The sequence below is a fragment of the Diabrotica undecimpunctata genome, chromosome 1, assembly GCF_040954645.1.
Source record: "Diabrotica undecimpunctata isolate CICGRU chromosome 1, icDiaUnde3, whole genome shotgun sequence".
Classification (NCBI taxonomy): domain Eukaryota; kingdom Metazoa; phylum Arthropoda; class Insecta; order Coleoptera; family Chrysomelidae; genus Diabrotica; species Diabrotica undecimpunctata.
The window spans coordinates 108,601,521-108,624,001 of NC_092803.1; positions in this window are offsets into that span (position 1 = coordinate 108,601,521).

The window sequence follows — 22,481 nt, forward strand, 5'->3', positions numbered from 1 at the left end:
CCAGCCGAAACAGCAAACTCCATGGGTAACCTCATACGCGAGTTGCTAACAATCTAATAGTTCAAGTGACTAGTTTTTTTATTTTTTTTAAGTGACGGAATCTAAAAGTTACATTTTACCAAATTTAGTTACTATGTATGTCAATAAATGTTTAAATAAATTTAAAACATTAAATATCAGGTTAGGTATATGTTAGGTAAAATTTCTGAAGCTACTTTCAATGCAGACATGACAGAGACTTGCGCCATAAAATGAACATGAGCAGAATACAGAAGGCTGTTTAATACTTGTGGAAGTTTTTCCACAAAATAAAGGAAATTTTAAATTTAAGTTATTTCTCAACCCAAAATTAATCTCTAAAGAAATACCTAACTACAAAGATGAATTGTACAAAAAGATCTCCTCTTACATTTCGTATTCCCAGACCATATTTTTCTATGATATCCTCCTGTTCTCCTTCGCCAATCTTCGCATTAAAATCTGCCATGACAATATTGAGCTAGTGTTTCTTTGTAGAAGCTTATCTTTTTCTAAATCATGATAAAATTTTTTAATTTCTTCTTTTTCATAGTCTTGTGTTTGTGCATATGCTTATAATATATTTAAATTTATTGTTTTTGTTTGTATTTGTAACATTAGTATTCTGTCTGAGAATACGACGACGTTTTTTACAGCTTTATTTGTTTTCTTTGTTATAATTATAGCTACACCATTTTTGTGTTTTGAACTGTCTTCTCCTGAATAATATCTAATGTGATTGTCTATAGATACTTTCGTACATGCTTCTTACATTCCATGAACTTATTTTATTTTCATCAGAAAATGTATTCAAACTTTACATGGACAAATACCTTTTTTTCTTCAGATTTAATTGTCTGACCCGGTTAGAACGAAAATTTAAGTTACACTCGAATGTATGGTATGGAAATAAAAGTAAGCCAGAAAATAGAAAGATTGTCCAACTTTTATTGAGCCAGTCCACTCCTGTTTCTTAATATTGCTGCATGTTAACAATTTTATTACTGGATAAACGTAACGTAAAGCTCCAATTTAAGAATTTGAGATTCACGATTTCTCCTCGGCTTTAGATTAGGTGAAATTTTTAATAAAGTCGATTCTGTGATGTATGTGCCCGCCTTCCGCATTATTCTTGAAAAATCTTCGCCAAATTAAAGGGTTACTCCTGTGCTGGGGTGCGAACTATTAAATTATATATAATCTTTAGATGTGTTGCGAGTGCATGTTTAACGAATTTGCAGTCATGATCCGTGTAAAAAGTTTAAATTGTTTTATCACTCCTGATGTATAATTAAATTTCTGTTAATAGTAATCTGGAACATATACATCGAAGTATATAATATCTCCCATAGAAAGATTCCTATATTAGCATAGTCTTTCTAGATACGGTTTTGGCCATACAAAGCAGTTTTTTTAATAAAAATGACTTAACACTATTAGGTAGAGCTAGACAGAGAGCAGACAGTTAGTCAGTATAAAATATGGTCGCATAAATTCTACACTATTTCCTTTCTAAAATATACTGACAATTATATATCATATTAAAATATTAAAATCTTCTTAAATAATAATCTTATAATCAAGCACAATATATAATATGAAATACATATCTATATACCTTATCATTATTACAGTAATGTTTCCACTACGTGGCGTCACTTTACGTGCAGATATCCTTGTGAGAGTAGGTGTCTTTATGCCATATGTAATAACAGGAGAAACAGGAGACTGATTTAAGCTGTTCGAAAAAAATGTTCCCATAAAAAAAACTTAACTAATCACATTCGTGAGATACCCCAAAATAAGGTTCAAGAAGTCACCCATGCGAATAGTCAAATTTTATTTAAACAATTTTTTTTAACAAATTGTAAAAATCAACTTTATCAACTTGGATTTTTTTATATCATTTCGATCCATCTGAACAAAAAAGTTCTCATTTTTTTTTCTAAATTTGATCGTTTTCGAATTGTAAACAATTTAAAACCGAAAAAAAAACGATTTTCAAGGCTAAAAAACACAAGTAAAACATATTAATTTTAAAAGTGGCTAAATTCAAAATTCAAGCTTTCTTCTTTCTACCAGTTACTTATGAGTATTCCTTGTTTTTTAATTGTTACTGATGGGTACTATTAGGTAAGACGAAAAGCAAGTCAGCTGTATATGTAGGTATTTATAAATATATAACTATCCAGACTATTCAACTAACCCAGAATACTCATATGAAACTGATAGAACATTTTTTATTGAAACATATATTCAAATATATCATAAAATATTCATGATTTGCCAGGTGCTTTTCATGAGCGCATTGCACCATTCACCAATATGACCATAACATCCACAGGAAACAAAACCACCGACGACACTGAAATACTAACTGTTGATGAGAGCGGGGACTTCACCGTATTATCCATCTACAAATCGCCCGGTAAACCACTCAACCTACAAATCTACAAATGCCGGAAAAATAGGAATTCCAGTTGGTACTAGCAGATTTCTATAGTCAGAGTACGCCAGGGGCTATAATGAAACCGATGCAAACAGTCAGCTGCTGGAAGAAAGAGCAAAAGTCAACCTAGTGGTAACAATGGTATCTTAGTCAAAATCAGGAGCTTTCCTTTGTTTCGCCAGGTTTATGGCCCTTTGCACTTCTGAAACTGAAATATTTTACCACTAAAGTCTCACAAGATGTTTATTCCATAAAATTCTTTTACCCATTAGTTTATCTCGTATCTAACTATGCAATACATCTAATATGCAACTGTAAGCGTCAATCGTAATATTAAAAAAATAATTCATTTTTCCTGATTTTTATAGAGCATACTAGATAGTCTCACATTTTGGTGGTCTCTGGTACATTATAAAGCAGTGAATGTGATGGGAGCAAGAGGAATCAAAGGTTTTTTGTGCTTCGTTGGCTCAACATCTGACAATTCTCATGTTTACGCCGTGCTTCTTTTGTTTTCTACACACACATTCTGATGTTCTAAACAGTAGGCGAACGTCGACGTTTCGTAATCTCCTACTTCTTTAATTTTATTTTAACAAACAGGCGAAGGTAGGGAAATTTGTACTTACTAAATATTAAGCAATATAAATTATATATGCATAAAATATTTGTAAAAATTGTTATTGTTTAGTTTGGAGCGTATTCTGCTTTTTTTTTCTTTATTTAACAACTAAATATACCAGTTTTAAATGCTTTTTTGCTTATTTTTTTGTCGAGTAGGAATCTGCTTTTCATAAAATTAAACTAATACCCGTAAAGCAAACATTGATATAATACTATATTGATATACAGTAAAATCTCCCTTAACCGAAACCTTTTTAACCGAAACCTCGTTTAACCGAAACAGCTAAGTTTCAATAATTTCGACAATAAAAAGTAAATTTTTATCGCAAAACGTAAACAATTCCATTAATTTCACTCACCCATTGATGCCTATGTGTGTTGGGGAAATCAAAAAAACCAAGAGCTCTAAAAGATATTTCCGAAAAAGCACTTCCAGCTTTTTATAGAGGCCAAAAAAGCTCATGGATGTCGACCACTTTATTTTCAGAATGGTTCCAACATGAATTCGTCCCAAGTATAAAATTTTTGCCACTGAATGACATGAACTTAATTCAGCCGTTAGACCAGGGAGTAATAGAGACATTCAACAGACATAGAGGAACATTCTTAAGACATGTGTTATCACAAAAGACAAATAAATCCAAAAGTGTTGATTTTCAAATCTTTAACAATGAAACATATTGTTTATTGGTATGCTGAGTCGTGGGCCAAGATCAAATCTTCAAATGCTGGAACAAACTTTTTGATGGGATTTTGATTGACGATCCTGAAGAAGAAAATGGTAAAGAAACGACAGAAAAAATTAAAACTTTAATAAAAAATTTTGCCGGATGTGAAGAAATTAACCAAGAAGAGATACGTGAGTGGTTAGCAGCTAATGACTCAGAAAGTGAATTCATCGACCAGGACATCATTGATATGGTTCTTCATTCAGACAACCTGAGCGTATCAGACGACGAAGATGACGACCTAACAGACAACAGGCAGCACGAGACCGCCGACTCTCGCTGCCTTCAATGATTTTCAATGCCGTAGAGGTAAGAACTTTATACAGTAGGCCTAATTAGTTAGGGGCACGACAAGGTTCTTAATTTTTGTTGTCTTTGCATAAAGTTTTGTCCTTTTCATATTGCTTTACATTTCGTCGAACAATCGAATGAGGCAAACTCATGATGTTCTGCAAATGAACGATAAAGAGATATAGCTGCAAAACATCGTTGTCAAACAAAAACGCAAAAAAAAGTAGAAGATTTCTTTTAAAAACATGTTAAACTTGTTCATTTTCCTTAATTTTGTTTGTGTGTGTGTGTGTGTGGACTTAATCCATTAGCCGAACTTATTTTTGCTCTACAGAATTTTGTTACTTTATTCTGTATTTACTTATTAGAAAACATTACGAAATCATCTCATAGTATTTTTAATACTAATACTTTGACCAAGAATACTATAAAAAACAATTTTATTTTTAACCAAAATTCCTATTATCCGAAACGACCTTCCCCCCAAATATTTCGGTTAACGGAGGTTTTACTGTATATATATATATATATATATATATATATATATATATATATATATATATATATATATATATATCAATTCTTTTTTATATTCTTATATTCTTTTTTCTTACACTTATATATATATATAGATATATACATATATATATATATATATATATATATATATATATATATATATATATATATATATATATATATATATATATATATATACGGTGTAGGTAAAAAAAGTTGTATGGTCGATATAGTAGAATTTAACAGGATATCACACACAGATATATTTATTTATATCGGGTGTCTACGGTGAGTGGCCTATTACAACTATTAAAAATAATCAATGAGCAATTTACTATCCATGTTGAAGGAACAAGGGCAAATGAAGAGAAATTTTTCTTTTCGCGTAGTTTTCGTTTCGGTTTCGCAAATTTTAGGTAGCTATCAACAGAATTTAGTGGAATTCCCAAGTACCAGCCAATGCATTGCATTTGCATTTAATACATCCGGACTTGGATTATTCTTTTAAATAATCAAACCTTAGCGGTTTGCAAGCATATTGTGGCCTTTGTCTGCCACAGGGTGCAAGTAGACCAATGATTAGTTTGCAAATCTCTTCGGGTCTATTTTAAAATCACTAGTTTTATTGCGGTGATGAGTTTGTACTATCTACGAGTGCATTGATGCTAATTAGTGATGAGTTTACGTGTACCCATGATTTTTGTGTTCATAATCAACATAATCCTGTTTCTATTTGCTGTATGGTTATAAAGTTTATCAGTAGAGTGCTAACCTGGCTGTAGACCCCTCCTCCTTTATCCAGGCTTGGGACCGGCAACAGTTCTGTTGAGCTACTTAATCCACCCAACAAAAATAGTTTTGAAAACAGTAGAGGACAAAGATCTGTGGTAGACTATATTCTGTCGAATAGAGAGTTACAGCCCTCTCAAATCTGTGAAAAATTCGAATGAAAACACATATATTTGAAAACAAAACATCAGAATACATCACAAAGATAAAAGTCGAAAGCTTACAGAATGACTCCACAAGATACCTATTCCAAAAAAGAAGAAAGTGATGGAGTTGAAGAAAGCTGGTCAAAAATTAAGTCTAATATCTTAGCCTCGGCCAAGAAAGTTCTTGGTGAAAGAAATATAAATAAAAATAAATCAATCTCAAAACAAAGAACACTCCATGGTTTTGTACATAAGTGAAAGAAAAATGTAAAGAAAATAAAAAAGATTACCTGAAATACATGTCAACCAAAACAAAAGAGGCATACCATAATTACAAGACAATTAAAAATGAAATACATGCACAAAAAATGATGACTGGGAACACTTTTCGAAAGAAATGGAACACGATTTTTAGGGTCTGCAAAAGAAAATATGGAGCTTCATAAGAAGTCAAAGAACAAAGGTAAAGGAACCAAAATACATAGAAAAGGATACGTGGATTGACTACTTAAAAAAGCTCTATGCAGAGGAACAAGAAACGACGCTAGAACCGAAAACGCCAGAAATTACCACAAATGAAGAACTTAATATATAACACAATATAAATGTACAGGAAGTTCGGAAAATACTTGAAAACCTGAAGAATAGAAAAGCAGCAAGTAAAGCCGGGATACCAAACAAATTACTGAAATATTGTGGAGCAGCAATGGCAGAACAATTATTAACAACATTAATTAATACAATTATAAAACACAATAAAATACCAGAAGAATGGAGAACGAGCGAACTAATTCTACGATTCAAAAAAGGATATAAAAAACAGCCAGAAATCTACAGAGGTATAAACTTATATAGTTAAATACTACGCTAAAACTTACAACTAAAATTTTACAAGTGCTAATAAATCAGAGGATAAGTTTAGAAGATGAACAGCACGGTTTTCGTAGTGGAAGATCATGTACAGATACAATATTCGTTATGAAGCAAATTACTGAGAATACACTAAAGTATAATAGACTAGCATTTCTGTGTCCGATTGACGTAAAGAAAGTGTTTGACAGAGTAAGTCTGAAAGATGTAATCCAACTTCTGTATAATAGAGAAGTTTCCCTAAATATTATAAAAACTATCGAAAAAATCTACCAAAATAACAAAATGGAAGTCAGAATAGATGGACAACTTACAGAACCTATAGAAATGGGCAGCGGAATAAGATAAGGGGATCTATTTAGCCCCATGCTCTTCAATTTGATCATGGATGAAATCATCAAAAGTGGAAGAGGATACATAATGGAAAACAAAGAAAAAAAATACCCTGTTACGCAGACGACGCAATGTTGATAGCCCAAGATGAAGATAGTCTGCAAAGCCTGGTCTGCAAAAAGAATTTAATATGACAATCTCATCTCAGAAAACTAAAATAATTGTAGTCAGCAAAGAACCAACCAGATGTAAAATGGAAATTGATGGCATGAGTATTGAATAAGTAATGGAAATAAAATACCTGGGAATTACACTGTCTAGCTATGAAGACCTGGACAAAGAAGTGCGAGACCAGAAAGCAAATAGACTGGCAGGATGCCTTAATAATACTATATGGCGAAATAGACACATTAAAACTGAGATGAAGTCGAGCATTTATAAAGCCAGTGTAAGACCAATAATGACATATGCCTCTGAAACAAGACCCAACACAGCTACAGCGCAAAGGCTACTGGAAACGGCAGAGATGAGAATACTGAGAAGAATTAAAGGAAATACGCTGAGAGATCGCAAGAAAAATGAAGACATTAGAAGAAAATGTAACGTACAGTGTATAAATGAATCGACACAAAATAGAAAAAAGAAGGAAGCAAAGAAGAAAAATCACCAAACGGCAGAAGTATCGGACGACTTCGCAAAAGATGGAGTGACAACCTTCCATATAGGTATTAATCCGACAATTAACAAGGAGAATTGTTTATAAAAAGAAAGAAGAAGATAATCAATGTATGCAAACGCTGTTGATATATTCGCAAAAGTAAATGCGTATTTGAAGGCACGGTCACTAGATAATGGATTCCAAACGTCAGTTTGTAAATCAGTTATTTATATTTTTCATCAACGCAATCTTCCAATAAGTAAATTTCAGTATATTTAAATGATTTTTGATGATAATTTTTCATTAAAAAATGAATCAATAAAAAAACAAAAAAACTCTGCTGTAGTTCGCATATCTATTATAAATGATTGACAGACGTAATAAGAGATAATTTTTAAGAGTTAATGTGTAATGAATCTATAGATCAGCTAGATAAATTAAGTACAGAAGTAGAATAAGCTGGTGATATCTATGAGCTCTTTGTCAATGAGTTTTTCGTAATTTTAAAAACTCAGCAACATTACAATTGGATTGATGAAATGATTTTTTCTTTAATAATCCATCGAGATCTCATACACTTCTTTAAATATGTACGCCAAAGACATATTAATATACTAATTCTAATGTATCTCGAATATATTACTGTTAAAATTGTACGATTAAAGTTGCTTGCTAGAGATGCTTGTTCCTTAATTTATTTCTCATTTCGCAATTCCTCAACATGACGTATACTGAATGAAGATTATTCCAAATGAAAAACTGTGAGATTTGTTGGATCGTTGGTAATTTGGACCATATCGTTACTGAGTGTTTAAAGTATGTAAATTTATAATAACCCAAACATATATGATATTTCAATAAAGTTTCTGGCAAAAACCGTTTGGAACCTATTGCGTAATTTTTATTTTATCCTTTTATTTAATATAGTACCTATTTAATAGAAGACTTAATTTTAGTTTGTCTGTCTAAGAAATGTCCTAACGGGCCTCTGCACTAGAAGCTAGTATCCTAGTTTTTTTGCATTATTTATTATTTTCGTATATTTTTATGTTCTATCTTACACTTAAACTGATTGTAGTTAATCTTTAGTAACTGGCTCAGTAATCAAAGATTCAAAGCCAAAAAAAAAGAACAATTCTGCTTCCACCCTTTTTAGTGCAATTTATTCAATTTAACTAGCTTTAACTGTGTGTTCGAGCATACATTAAACAGATCTTTTCCTTTGTCCTCGTTTGGATTTATTTTGGACCTGAAAGTGCAATTTAAATTATTACAATATATTGTTGATGTTTATATATAAATTCTATTTAAGCATGGTTTCTACTGTATTTATACTTCCCTACATATGCGTTTATTTGAATAGACATAAGTCCAGTGTCAGTAATCGGCCAAATTACAAGATAGATCGTTTTTCGATAGCCCTTAGTCCTATTCAAACACTCTTTTGTGGGCAAGCCAAATCTGATTCCTCTTTTGTTCTCTTTCGTTGACCGCACAATAGCCCTAACAAGCACTTCACTTCAAAAACTGCCACACTTTATGATTTTGCAAATATTTGAAGGGGATGACAACAAAAATCCACGTCTCCGTTTATGGTAGTGCAGTTTATCGATGGTAATTTATATGTGTGTGTATGTACAAATGAACTACCAAGTTGGATGGAAACGGCATCTGAATAGCTGTTTATTACCTTAACAAATATTTATGATATGTAAATGACGTATTTGATGATACAGGGTGTTTAACAACAAAGGTCTAGTTTAGAAATAATATTCTACAAAAAAATGGATAGCATTTTAGGAAAGCTTTAATAAGTATAAAAGCAATAGTATAAAAGGGCAGTATGTATTTATTCTGTACTAGATGATATATTATCATCAAAATACGGTAGTATTTTAATCTAAAGCAATTAAGAAATTTTTCTAGTAACTTTCTATCAAACAACTTTATGAGTTTTTTACTTAATAAACAATTTTATTTCTAGTATACCATTATTTTTAGTTTTACTGACATACGGTATAATAGCCTGAGAATAATTTAACTCACAGAAAAATAGTAGAAATTGCTTAAAATAGAGATAACGTCCAGTGAGGCTGTAACTGAAAAATTTCATTAAACTGATAGTATATCGTATTCTTCCGAGCTTGTGTGGAGGAGAGAGTTCTAAATGAAACAGGGACTCTTCTGTGTAGGGATACCGGTCAGATTCAAGATCGAGACGAGATCGAGACAAGACTTTTTTATTATGTTTCAAAAACAGACAATATGTTGGGCTCGAGATTCTCGAAAACATCGAATCTCGAAAAATTGTTTTACTCTTTTGTAAAATATTTCCATATATTTGCATTTAAGTATTTCGTGAAATATAGGGCAATTAATTATAGAATAAGGGAAAATTTACCTGCTTAAACATATCATGAATAAATGTTTGTTTCAAAGATATGCATGATTTTAAGTTTCGAGACAAAATATGGTTTTACAAATTTTTACATTACTTCTTTAAGACCAGTTGTATTTGAGTTCATCATTTTGATTGTCTTATTTGTAGCTTTGCACAATTCTCACACTCCAACTATTATACAAAATACAACTATTGGTAGCTAGAAAATGCAATACTATTTGTTGCCTCAATATATCTATCGTCCGGCAGCAAATTCAAACAACTACCACCTTTAGTCCAGACAAACTACGATATTTTTTACCACCAAATATGACATGTTTTAGCCAAATAATACTTCAAATATAATGTGCGGAATAATTTTGAATTCGTTTCCGCTAATGAACTTCCGCTTTTTTTGTTCTTAAAGGTAGAAAAAAGTTTAATTTCTCTTGGTTAATATTTATCGTCTAATAATTTTAACTGCACTAATATGCAAGTGTTTACTTTAAACTCTAAATTAATTAATTTACAATAAGTAATTGCGAGTGACCAACAAATTTTAATCAATATTTAAATGGGAATAAGCCACAATGAAAGGTTAAAGTACGTTTATTGACGTTTCAATTACCACTTCGGAAATCGTTCTCAAAATACAAACATTAGTACTAATAAAACTTACTAATGTTTGTATTTTGAGAACAATTTCCGAAGTGGAAATTGAAACATTAATAAAGGTAATTTAACCTTTAATTGTGGAATTTTGAATAAAATCCTTTATATAAAAAGGTATATAAAAAACCCAGTTGGGCTATGTTAAATTGGCAAAACGTTTTCGGAATAAGTATTCCATCATCAGTACCAAGTTAATACATGGATGTAGCCACTAAATATGGGGTTACAAACCCTTTAAAAATTGCTAATTGAAATTTAGTTTACATAATGTCTGTTTTACAATTTAGATGGTAAAGTTACCGTTGGATTGGTAACATGGCGACATATGACTCTGCAATAAGTTGCAAGTCCTGAGACGGTATGTCTACGAGGACTTCAATAAAGCAACTCTTGCTCAGAGTTGCTTTATTGAAGTCCTCGTAGACATACCGTCTCAGGACTTGCAACTTATTGCAGAGTCATATGTCGCCATGTTACCAATCCAACGGTAACTTTACCATCTAAATTGTAAAACAGACATTATGTAAACTAAATTTCAATTAGCAATTTTTAAAGGGTTTGTAACCCCATATTTAGTGGCTACATCCATGTATTAACTTGGTACTGATGATGGAATACTTATTCCGAAAACGTTTTGCCAATTTAACATAGCCCAACTGGGTTTTTTATATACCTTTTTATATAAAGGATTTTATTCAAAATTTTTAATATATGGTATACAGCCAAACACAGGAACTTAGTTTCCTTGTGGACTTTAATTGTGGCTTATTCCCATTTAAATATGAATTACTTTAAAATGCCACAAGAAAATAGCTTCAGAACAAATTTTAATCCTTAAAATTTCCAAACCGCTGCGGATCTGGTATTGGTATAGAGACGTATAAATACCTACAATATATAGCGGTACCCAAATACCTTTTTTTATTGGACACCCAGTGTTGAATCATTGTAAAATGATATTTATTTATGTAATAACTTCAGTCGGAACCATTGATAATTGACAGGGATTTAAAATTTTGTTTTTATAAAAAGCTGATTGGCTAGATTACTCCGAAGTGTGCATAACTTTGAGAGGCCTGATCTAGTAGATCGATTAATCATTCCAGGTCCAGAATTTCGAGATATCGTAACAAGACAAGATTTTCGGGTTCGAGATCAAGACAAGAATATGTATTTCGAGTTTTTTTTTGAGACAAGACGAGATTTTCTGAAACCTCGTCTTGCCTTGTCTTGCGTCATTCCTACTTCACGGAAGATGAGTCCTCAAGTCCAACATGACACGTCCCACTAGCTAATAGGGAAACGTCCTATATATATTAAGAATATGTATGAATAGGGTCTTAGCAAATATGCACCCGTGAATCAGCTGAGGGCATAGCATAGGGCAGCAGCTATGCCGTTACTGAATTAAGGCTACAATGGAATGTTTTTCGCCGTTGGCTTAATAACGGACACTCACGGGCGGATATCACATAATGATTCACCCGACCGAATACTGCATTCAGGCAGGGCAAGGGGAAACCACCTGATTATCTTTCTCAGAGTATACTTCAAATTCCGAATCAGACAGTGTAAAATAGATATATACCTGTCAGGTAATTTGGCTTGAGCATTAGAAATAATAGAGGAAAACGACTTCTACAGTTTGCTAGTAAAAACAAATTAGTGATAACAATCGCACTTTATAAACATCACCCAAGAATGCTCTCAATATGGACTTGTCCAAACAAAGAATACAAAATTGGATATAAAGGTAATAAATATAAAAGCTATGCCTAGGGCATACTGTGGATAAGATCATAAACTACTAAAAATTAACAGCAGGCCGAACTACACACAACTAGAAAAATACATCAGATAAAACAGCTAAGGGTAAATAATGCAGTAGAATTCTGAATGAAACTGGTAAACAACGAAAAGTTACAAATATTAGAAGACACAAATACAACGTCGAATGGAACAAACAGCTGGATATATTTAGTCGAAAAAAAAAACACACCGCGTAAAACCCAAAAGAACAAAAATTGTATGTCAAGGGAAACCTTAGAATTAGTGAAAAAAAAGAGTTATACTACAACATACCACAAAAACAGAAAGCAACAATCAGGAAATAGCGGAGCTAAGCAGGAAAATAAAATATCTATGCACCAGAGATAAAAACAACCATATAAATAACGTGTATCAAGAACTGGAGCAACATGAAAACCACCATGAAAGTCATGAACTATATAAAAAAAAAAGTTAAATATTTGTCCCAAGAGTTCAAACCACAACTTCAAGCCCTATAAAATCAGAAGACACAAGTAAAAACCGACATAGAGAGCATTGCAAAGACCTAGAAAAATTACTGCTCAGAATTATTCACAAAATTATGAACAAAAACACTTAAAAATATTGAGTCTCAAAACATAAGAAACGTAAAATTAGAGAGACAGATTCAATCATTTTACGAGCAGAAGTAGAGAAATCTCTCAACCAAGTAAGGAACAAAAAAATCACAGGGATTAATGGCATACCAGCGGAAACTCTAACGGGAATGGGCGAGATTGGCGTAGATATCTGCAACATAATATGGATCACAGGTTAATGGCCTGATGAGTGGTGTGAGTCAACCTTTATTCCTATCCATTAAAAAGGCTCACTAACTACATGTAGAAATTACAGAACCATTTGCCTTATTCCTAATGCAAGCAAAATCCTGCTACATATAATCAATGAACGGCTAGAAAACTTTCTACTTCCAGAGATAGCCAAAGAACAATTTGTACCAGCAAAATAAACGTGGGAGCAGATACTGAACTATAGACAGATAACACAAAAAGCGAGGGAATACAATACTAATGTTGCTCTGTTTCGAAGATTACACAAAGGATTTCGACTCAGTACAAGGAAGTAGACTGGAAAATATGGGAGTACCTAACCACCTAGTTAACCTAATAAGAAATATGTACGATAAAAAGTCAGTCAAAGTCAGATGCATTGTTCAAAACAAAGAAAGGAACTACACAAGGCTGCATACTATCACCATTATTATACAAAATATATATTCTGAACATATAATGAGAAAAGTACTAGACAAATGGGATAGAAGAATCACTCTAGAAAGCAGAAAAAACAGTAACCTGCGATACCATCATCCAACGGATAAGCCGCATAAGCGAAGAATTCAAACTTAAGATCAACACCAAAAAAACAAAAATAATGATCGTATAAAGAGCAAATATTAACTGTCAATTCTGGTAGAGCTTCATATAAAAGAGAGGCATAATATAAAAGTAAACCAAGCATAAATAAATTATTTCGGCCACATAGCTAGAAGAATGGGTCCATGGAACTACTGGTAGTAAAAGAAAATGTAGAAATTTTAAGGCCAAGCAAGCTAACAATATTTAGATACTTTGAGTGTCACTACGTCCTGACAAGGGCTTAAGAAATGGGGAGAAGTGTGTTATATCAACGTAAATATCTTTAAGTCGACGAATAATCTTTATACCAACAATAATAGAAGACGGTTATTTTAGCAGGAACTTTGAGTACACAAAAAATAGATACAAAATAGTACGCAATATATAGCACAGCTTTTGAAGACAAAGAGAGAACAGAAGCACCAAAAGAATTTAAAGATTATACTGGACCTGGCATTATACGAGAAGAAATCGAATATGCAATAAAGCAAGCTAAAAGTGCTAAATCTTTTTGAGATTTTGAGACGGCATTTGACAAAGTGCATAATAATCGGTTCAAAGAAATTTTTCAAATAAAAACATAGACAGTAGAGACAACAGAATTATATGTAACATATATTCCAATTAAACAGCGAAAGTGAAAGTTGAAAATAAGCTGACTAAGGATATTCAGATGAACCGTGGGGTGCGCCAAGGGTGTATTTCATCACCATTGTTGTTTTATTTATACAGTAAAGCCATCTCAGAATTAGCGTTGGCAGAAGTTAATGAGGGCCTAATAATAAACGGTGAGCCACTTAATAACATAAGATATGCTGACGATACCGTCCTTCTGGCGAGAACGCTAGAAGAACTATAACACAAAATAAATTTAAAAAATAACAAGTTCACGGTATTTACAAAAGCACAAAATATCAAAGTTAAGCTAGTAATAGACAATAAAGAAATTGAACAAATATCTTCATACAAATACCTTGGAGCATGGATTACAGAAGATATTGATTAAACAAAAGAAATAAGATGTCACATTGAAATTTCACGGTCAACTTTTAACAGAATGAAGAAACTTTTCTGTAATCGCAATATCAATATAACCCTCTGGATAAAAATGCTTCGATGTTATATTTTCTCGACCTTTTTGTATGGGATTAAGGCCTGGACAATGTAACAATCAACTATTAAAAACCGTATAGCATTCGAAATGTGGTGTTACCGGCATATTTTAAAAATATCATGGATGGATCGCAAAACAAACGCACAAGTTCTCGAACAACTAGGAAAACAGTGCGAAGTTTTAAATTCCTTAAAAATTAGGAATTTGGAATACTTGAGGCACATCAACAGAGGTGAAAAACACGAACTATTAACGAATATAACGCAGGGCAAACTTAAAGGCAGAAGAAGCGTAGAAAGACGTAAAATCTTCTGGCTACGCAATCTCCGTGAATGTTTTGAATGCAGTTTAATTGAACTATTCAGGCACGTAACCAACAAATAATAATTGCCAGAATGATTTCTAATCTCCAATAGGAGCGGAAATTAGAGAAGAAGAGGACTCAATTAAAGTAGGTATTATTTCTCTCTACTTATAACATGTCCCAGGTAATAATACAGATGTATAATTGTAATGTTTGTTGGCATTTTTGAACATTTTGATGTTAGCAGAAATAGCATATAACAAAAAATCATAGAAAGCATAAACAAAAATTGTATTACGTGATTCTTGTATTGTCGTTTGTAGTCTAGGTGTATAAAAAATATACTTGTAATGCAGTGTTAAGAAGAAAGTCACAAAGAAGGTGGCCGACGACTTAAAAAATAAAAAACAATCGAAAGGCCAATACGAGTTTAATTGAAAATAAATTTCTTTTTTATAATATATTTTCTATTTTTCTTCTAATTTAATTTATATTGGGAAAATAATGATTAAAATTTTAAAAAAGAAATTTTTGATTTATAAATAAGCATTACAGTAGTATAAAAAAATTATATCCCCAGGTGTTAAAAGCAAACACTAAAAATAAATCATTATCTTCGACATATTCTACAATAATTCGCTAATACACTTTTTATTACCGTAAAAAATCAAAACAGGCATTCATGATATCCGATTTCGGTTTTTTTTCGGAGTGTGTGTACCCACCATTTAAACCAATAATGCCAATTACACACAAAAGGGATGGTCGACTGCCACAAAAATTATCAGCCCATATTGAAAGTGACGTTCAATCATGTCTACACCACCCTCTTTTGACAATTGACGGCTGGTAAACTAAATTCCCACCAAAGTAGGCCTTGGGGGTTAAACAATTGAGCAGCCGAGAGCTGAGGTTCATATCAATTTAGAGGGTTAGTCAATTTTAATATCAGTATTACATTGTGATAAAAACAATTGATGATGTTCCGAGATAAAAAAGACAAAAACGATTAAAAGAATTGTTTTGAAATTTAAATTACATTTATGAAATAAATGAATTTATATAAACAATGTGGTGAAATCACTGTAGTAAACACAATGAAAAATTCTAAACTATTGAACTCATATTCTTCTGATTGTTTTACGTCAAAAGTCATAGAAGACCACTTATAAAAGTGTGAAATCAGTAATAAAAATATATGTTAAAACTATTCTCCAAATATTGTACATTCCAAAAATTGCAAAAAAATGTAATACATTTTACATCATTTCAACAATTATATAACTTCTAGAGTAACTTCTAGATTTGAGGTGCCCACATATAAAATATTAATTTAAAGCCATATCTTTCGATCTCAAATCCCACTTAATATCACTTAGATTAAATTATATAATTATTAAAATCATTCTTAGCATATTCCTTCTCTTTATTTGATAAGATTATTTGAGGCTTTGTAAGTTTCTGACTGATCGCAAATTGGACTTCAACCTCCGATACAAGATGCTTAAGTGTTACGTGTGGCATGTTCTCTTGTACGGAATGGAAGCATGGACGTTAAAGGCCAGTTCCATTAACAAACTTGAAGTGTTTGAAATGTGGTGCCTGCGTCGAATGCTTAGAATATCATGGACGGACAGGGTCAGAAATGAGGAAGTATTCAGAAGAGCGGGCTTACAGGATAGGGAACTTTTTAGTTATGTAAAAAGTAAGAAGACTGCATACTTGTGACACATATTACGAGGAGAAAGATATACTTTTCAGCAACTGATACTCGAAGGGAAGATAGAGGGTAGGAGAGGTCTGGGACGTAAAAAAATGTCATGGCTGCGCAGTATTCGACAATGGACAGGAATCCACAGCTATAAAGTGCTTCGCAATGCTGCTAAAAACAGAATTATTTAATCCTGACTATTTAACAACTCACCTGACAAGACGATGTACGGTGGACGCCTACGCAGAAATGCACGGCACCTTAAGAAGAAGAAGATTTGATAAGAATGTATCTTCCCCTGGAGCTATTTATGTAAACGCTAGTAAAAATGTGTCCTGTGTCATGTCTTAAAACTCCTGTGCACTTAAATTTTTCTCTTAGCAAATATTTCTTGACCCTGTAATTTTTTATTAGTTATGTATAAGTAATTATGGATAAGAAAAACTAAAACGGATAGAAAACAAATACAACAACATTCAAAACAACAAACAAACTGAGATTTATTCTGTCCAAGACCAAATTTAACAACACCCAAACTGCATCTATACGCAACAATTTCTACGCGGGAGAAACTGTATGATCAATAAGTGTCAGAATAAACGAGCATAAAACATACATCAAAAACAAATACTTCGACAAATCCCAGATATGTAAACATGCCTGGGACTACGAGCACAGAATACAATGGAAAGATGCGTCAATAATTATGAAAAAAACATATATGAAAAAGACAAAAGTCAAAGAACCAGCTCTCCTCCTAGCAAACCCATCAGCAAAATGTAGTACGCTTTGGTTGCCAATACTAAAAAAAGTAAATAACAAAAATATACCAATATTAGCAGAGTAATAGGAAGTCGAAAACAGATCACCTACAATTTATACACAATACATATGCAAAACACAATACGCAATCATATAATCCAGTTTCGCAACCTACGTTACACAACGATAACTATTATACACATTACACAAACATAATTACGTAAAAAGAAACACACAAGATAGTCAGAATTTATTCCGAGCGAAATACACCACTCTCATATTTTTCAACCAGCATTTTGTTGCCTTCAAGATCAATGCCAAGTGGGTTAACCATTCAGCCCGTTCCCCCAGTGCTAGAAGAGTCGAGAAAACTGACGCAAAGCAGCCCCCGCATCTCGTTCTAATTTGCCAGTTTTATCGACCAAGTTACCTAAATCACCAATGAGAAGGTCACGTGGTCGGTAAACCGGGCCCATTAGAAAGATATGCAGGGACTGCTTCGCTACAGTTTTCTCTATCGCACTGGGGGAACGCCACTGTAGTGCAGAAGTCAGTCTATCTTGTATTATACATATGTCTATGGTTATTTACATAGACATATCATATTATTTACTTTATCGTTTCAAGTTTTGCTGCAAATTAAACTAAAAAAGTTGTTTTGAGAACTAATAAACCTTTATAAATTTTTAAAAATGCCTAATAGAAAGCCTTTTTAGAAAAAATGCCTTTTTAGAAAGTTGTGCCCAGAAAATGATCATTAAATGATCATTATTTTCTTTAATTACATATTTTGAGACAGAATCTATATTACTCCCGTTTGAAGCAGTTAAAGATGTAAGTAATTATTTGTACTATTTCTTTTTAAATAGTGATATATAATGTTGTGAGCAATATTTAATTTTACGTTTTTAAACAATCGTTGAGTAAATTTCATCTTGAGTAAAAAGTAAGGTTATGTGAAAGTTTTTATTTTTAGAGAGTAGCAGTAGCCTTAAATAGAAGCCTGTCCCTTGTAAATAAAATTGCCGTAAAAGCCAATAGTGGTGAACTATTAAAAAGCCAAAAACAAAAAAGGCAACGTGCTAAGCCAGTTGTTGATCTAATAGACAAATTGAGCCAAATGACCGTTCGAAATGTTATATACGATATATACAAAAAAGTTTATGGCCCCTTTTTTGCATATCAATAATATTTAAAACAAATAATCATTTTAGAGGAACAAGTTAAATTACAAACACTACAAGCGAAATTAGCAGAAAGTGATACTTTTAGTGGTAGTCTTACTTCTCTATGGAAACTTGGATGCAATATTGTTTTCGTTAGGAAAAACGATGATCCACGACGTGGTTTAATTGAGTTACCCAATATTGAATGAAGGTCTATACACATTTGTTTTCTTGGACGAGACACGGATTTTTAAGGTGGTACTATTACCACCTTAAAACTAAAGTCATGGAAGCAAGGTAAATATATGTTAGAAAAACACATTTCAACTCAACTATCTTTTGTTGTAATATTTCGTTGTAGCCAATACAACTAATGTCATAATATTTGTATTTTATATGGTTATTCTAATTATTTTTTATATACACATTTTATTTAATAATTTAAACTATTTTTTAAGAATACTGACTACCATGGAGAAATAAATCGTTATAACTTTTTACAATGGTTTGAAAATAAGCTGTTGAATAATTTAGAGGAACCATCAAATATTATAATTGATAATGCTCCGTATCATAGCACAATAATTAATAATGCTCCTATATATGTTGCAAAAAAAGCTAAAATAAAAGAATGGTTGGAAAATAACAATATTGCACAAAAACAAACAATGTTAAAATCTCAATTGCTTACACTGGTCCAGAGGTATGTTTTTAATAAAATTTGTGCAACTGGATATGCTTTTAATATTTTATTGCTTATGAGAATAAACTAGGACCAATATATCAAGTAGATAGAATTGCTGAACAATATGGCCATAGAGTTCTTCGACTTCCTCCGTACCACTGTATTTTAATGCAATTGAACAAATGTCAGTTCTACTGCAAAGTCTTTGACAGTGTGGAAGAAGTTCCTGGTCCAAATTACATCAGAAGTATGGTCAAAAATAATAAAGAATGCAGAATCTGAGATACAGCGCTGATGGCATAGGGAAATTGTTTTTTATCGTAAAAACATTAGCCCTGTAGTTATATATTTAGCAGAAGATTGCAATATTGTTATAATAAAAGTACATTTATGTAATATATATTTTAGTTATAAGATATTTGCATTCGACTCAGATAATCAAATGAGTAGAAAATCTAAATAATTTTGTATATTGGTATATAATTATCCGACTCTATTGAAGAACTAAAAAAGCATACCAAATGGGAGGAAAACAACTTAAAATAATCTGCTATGTAGACGACACAATACTGCTCTCTCCAAGTAAAGACAATTTACAACGTATGCTCCACCAATTTAATATAACCACCAGAAATTAATTACTTTTACCAAAAAAGACAAAATGCATGGTTACAAAAGCAAGTTTACTAAGATGTAAATTGTAGCTGGAAGGTCAGATAATAGAACAAGTGATGGAGTTTAAATATCTAGGCATCACATTATCTAGCTACGGAAAGATAGAAACTAAAATAGAAGATCAAGTGAATAGAGCAAACAGAGCCGTAGACTGCCTAAATGACACAATATCGAAAAATAAAAATATCGATAAAGAAATGAAAGGAAGAATTTACAAACTACAATTTACTGAAGGCATATAGAAAAATAGTCATGTCTACACAAAATGAAGAAGAAAAAGAAGAGGTATAGAACAACTAACAGAATTTTTACATATTCTATGTTACGGATTCTTGGATAATGAAACTTCTATATTAATTAAACAAGTATATATTATACTTTGATGTGATATCCATAGTACTGTAGTTTTCTAAGAAGTAAATTAATATGAATAGCTTCTAAAGCTATTCTAAAATCCTAATAGATATTTCTTTATCTATAAATAATTTTCAATTAATTACTGAAAGCTGTAGTATTATTGTATTACATGAATGTTTAACATGAAAACCACACTCTATGCAGTTACTAATCTGATTATAAACTGCTGTTTGTTGTACATTGTTTACTCCATGATCAAGGTTCTTTTTCTTGGTTTAAATTCTTGACTTTTAAAGTGCTGTAAATCACTTTCTTAAAGAGGTTTTAAATACAATTAAAATCAGAAAACTGCAATATCTGGGACATGTCATGAGGGGCGAGCGTTATAACTTGTTGCAATTAATAATGCAAGGAAGAATACAGGGTAGAAGAGGTCACGGAAGAAGACGCATATCCTGGTTGAATAATTTGGTAGCTTGATTTAACTACACTTTTGCTGACCTCTTTAGAGCAGCAGTGTCGAAAGTGCGAATTGCCATGATGGTTGCCAACCTTCTTAGAGGAGATGGCATGTGAAGACGAAGAAGAAATCACTTTCTACTTTAACAAAACAAAGTTTTTTTCTAAATACAATTTGTTTAAATAAATCACAATCACTGCAGAAAAATGTAACTGGTATTTGTTTTAATAATTTTACTCTACAATGGTGTTAGTTTGTTGTAACTTAAAATGGTAACAACAGTACCAAAGAATAATCTGTTCCTCTGCTTGCTTAAATCCCCTGGCAAGGTCCACAGTTATTTGTATTCATACTTTGAAGTATTATTCATTAATTTAGAACCTATTTATCAATTCCAAAAAAACTTGTTTTCCTATGATAACTACTTAATCATTTTTTTGTTAAAAATAATGTGAATCATAAATTTGTATCTTATAAAACTTTATTTTTAGGATGATATAAAACATTAATTATAAAAAGATGGGTTTAAATTATTTATAGTTAAAAATTTACAACTTGTAAATCAAATGGACTAAATTGTTTTTAAAAAAAGAAAACGAAAAGTTAGGTTATGTGTATTTAAGAAGAACATCAGAAATGGACAAATAGTTTCACAACGACGCACGTGATCACTGTGTAACATCATTTCATTCCGATCGTAAAAGAACTATAGTTATCAAAAAACAATCGGAATCAAGGATTAAAATAATTGACATTTGACTTAACGACCGCGCAAAAGATGGAGTGAACAAGCAGAATTGCTAATAAAGAGGGGGAAGAAGAAGAAAAAGAAGACATTTGAAAATATGTAGACATAGAAGTTAATAAAAAAATATATTTATTTAAAAAGATTTGAATTGCTATTTATTTTCATTATTAAAACCTGTTTTAAAAATGTTTAAAAGAATTTTTGTTTTTCAGAGAAATAATTCTGATATGCAGTAAGTATAACATTTTCTTGTTCTTTATTTTCTTGTTCTAGTCAATGTTATGCAGCTGAGGTGATAAGTGTCAGCAGTTATTCAAAACCATTAATATACGTTTGATATAATGTAGTACGAGACCAAAATCAGGCTATAAAAAGTCAACATATACACCTAATTGTCGATTTTTCCTGAACAACCCCCCTATTTTTCAACTATTATAAGGTTATTTGTTTAACACAATCAAAAAATACGTATCCCTTCTGTAAAGAGGTTGTGAATTCAAAGTTGAGAAATTATTACCTAACAAGAGGAATTTCGCCTTTTCTTTAACGCTAAATTCTACGTTACGTTTGCTTGTGTTTTTTCATTTCCTTGACAAATACAGTTTCCTTTTGATACTCTCTTTAATTAACTTAAAATATTTGCCAAGTTGGAACAGTGTTGATATACATCTTAGAAGGAAGCGGTTCTCAAACAACCAAACAGTCGGTATGGGTATAGTAAAATGTATTCTAATAGCAATTCTTAATTTGCTTATTTTGGAAGCAAATCTACATAGAAATAGTTTGAATTATTTGTTTGCAATTATAACTTAGAACCGTTGATTTTTTGTGGAACAT